The sequence below is a fragment of the Gossypium arboreum genome, chromosome 2, assembly GCF_025698485.1.
Source record: "Gossypium arboreum isolate Shixiya-1 chromosome 2, ASM2569848v2, whole genome shotgun sequence".
Classification (NCBI taxonomy): Eukaryota; Viridiplantae; Streptophyta; class Magnoliopsida; order Malvales; family Malvaceae; genus Gossypium; species Gossypium arboreum.
In genome coordinates, this window is record NC_069071.1 from 47,481,012 (window position 1) to 47,483,707 (window position 2,696).

The 2,696-nt window shown below is 37.7% G+C and overlaps 1 non-coding gene across 1 annotated transcript; it reads left to right on the plus strand.

The window, feature by feature from the left end:
* The first annotated feature begins 1,940 nt into the window (after positions 1 to 1,940).
* LOC128289970 (small nucleolar RNA R71) lies at positions 1,941 to 2,047 on the plus strand. The gene has a single exon (XR_008279610.1). It is a non-coding gene; the product is annotated as a small nucleolar RNA R71 (small nucleolar RNA).
* Positions 2,048 to 2,696: the final 649 nt, after the last annotated feature.

The window sequence follows — 2,696 nt, forward strand, 5'->3', positions numbered from 1 at the left end:
GCTCTTGAGCTAATTCAAACAAATTCAATTTATTAAAACCTCATTGTGCTAGCTTATGGCGAATATGACAAGGAGTTTAAATGGTCATATGGCCACCCTTTAGCTTGAATACACAATGGTCATGCACATTTTATACTACATCAAGCAATTCAATACAATTTATTCGAGCATCAAGGAAAAGCTAAGGCCTTCAATAGGCTACCCATGGCGAATATTCATGTACATGTTGAGGCCAATTATGCACTTAATACCTCACAAAAACAGCATGCATTTTACTAGTTAATGCTTTGCATATTGTAGCTCAAAACTTATAATATAGCATCAAGCACTCATATGTGTGCTAGGCCGAATGTGCTTGCAATTTCACAATTATTCTTCAACATCTTCTTCTTTAAACAAACATATTCATCACTTCCTTCATAACCAAAACATCATGTGCAAACATATATATACATATATGAGCATGGCCAAATTTCAAGGTGTCCATAGCCATCCAAAACACAAATTTTAACTAACATGCAAGAAGCATGAATCATGCTCATGAATGCATCATGGTCGAATATGACAATCATGCCCCTTTTTAACTTCAATCATGGTTGAACAAAAAGAAAACTCAAATCTTACTCAAGAGTAGACAATCCATCATTGCATGCATCATCATCAAGCTTCACACTTAGCATGCAATGGCTTTATCACCATAACAACTTTGGCCAAATACCATTTCCATGGCATAACAAAGATTTGAGCCATGGCTAACATGCACATCAAGTTAGCAACCAAAACATGCATGAAACTCCCAACACAACCTTATACATACCTTAATCTTGATGCAATTTAGCCAAATCTCCTTCTAGATCTCTTCTAAACCAAGCATGAAGCAAAAATCCTCCCCTTTTCCTTAGTATTTTCGCCAAGAAGTGAAAATGGATGGACAAAAATTTCTCCTCTCTTTTCCTCTACTCACGGCAACAAGGGCATCCAAGCTCATCTTTCTTTTTTTTTCATTTTTTATGCTTATTTTATTATAATACTTCCTACATAACTCACTAGCCAAACATGTTGGAAACATGTTTTTCCTTGCCCATAATTTGTCATGGCCGGCCATCCACCTTAGGAAATGGGATAATTGACATGCAACTCCATTTATTTCACTTCATGCATTATTAGGCCACTTAAAAATACACCTATCACATTTTCAAGTCCTAGCACATGGGTCCTTTCTTATAAATTTGCACCTAATTAATAAAAATCAAGACACGAAATATTTACGCATACAAATTCCACATACAATAAGCACAGAATATAACACCTAATTATTCTTGTGACTCGGTTTCGTGGTCCCGAAACCACTCTCCGACTAGGGTCACATTAGGGGTGTCACATGGATTGGTGCTTGTTGATTTTTGAGTGCCGTCTCGATATTTTGAAAATGAGTTTCTGACACCGAGATGAATTTGGTTAGCATCTCCTCAAGTTTCGGCTTTTTCTCCTGCTGGTACGGTGGTTGCTGAAAGCCTGGAAGGCTTGGTTCCTCCAACCTGCATTGTAAGTGTTACTATAAGGATTATTTTGAGATCGAGGATTGCATGTTATTGTCATAAGGTGGGTATTCTGAACTGCTTGATCTACCTCCACGTGCTTCGCATTGCATTACTGGGTGAACCTGTGAAGTACTAAGAAAACCATCAATTTTCTTATTCAAGAGTTCTACCTGATTAGAGAGCATGGTGACCGAATCAATGTTATAAACACCGACTGCTTTTGCTGGCTTTGTCCTCATGACTTGCCACTGATAATTATTCAGTGACATCTCCTTTATAAATTCATAGGCATCTCCAGGTGTCTTATTATTGATGGTTCCGCCAATAGCTGCGTCAACCATCTGCCGAGTCAAAGGATTCAGGCCATTATGAAAGGTTTGAACCTATAACCAGAGTGGTAACCCATGGTGAGGGCATCTTCTCAAGAGGTCCTTGTATCTCTCCCATGTGCCGTAGAGTGTTTCTAAATCCATCTGTACAAAAGAAGAGATATCATTACGTAATTTGTCTGTTTTAGCCGGCGAAAAATATTTTATTAAAAACTTTTCGGTCATTTGTTCCCAAGTAGTGATTGAACCCCGTGGCAACAAGTTGAACCACTGGTTAGCTTTTTTTTTCAATGAAAAAGGGAATAACTGAAGGCGAATGGCGTCATCAGAAACACCATTAATTTTAAATGCATCACATAGTTCCAAAAAGCTTGCCAAGTGAGCGTTGGGATCTTCGTCCTACAAACCATCAAACTGAACAAATTGCTGTATCATTTGAGTTGTGTTAAGTTTCAGTTCAAAAGTATTTACGGCTACAGCAAGTCTAACTATGCTCGATTCAGTTCCTGTTAAAGAAGGATTAGCATTATCATACATAGTCGTGGAGCAGATTCTGATTAACAGCAATCGGAGGAGGTAGTGGATTTTCTTGGTTTTCAAGCATCTCCTCGGTTGTGGTTGAAGTATCGTCCTCTTGCTCTTCCTTTGTGTATCATAAGCTACGCCTTTTTTCTCTTCAGTTTCTGTGAACTGTGTGATCGATCTCACTATCGAACAGTAATGGTCCTGACGGGTTTCTTCTGGTCATAAACTAGAAAAACTTGTCAGAAGAAAATAAATGAAGAATTAGAAAAGAAAATAAAAATTTAAATTGTAATAAAAGTAA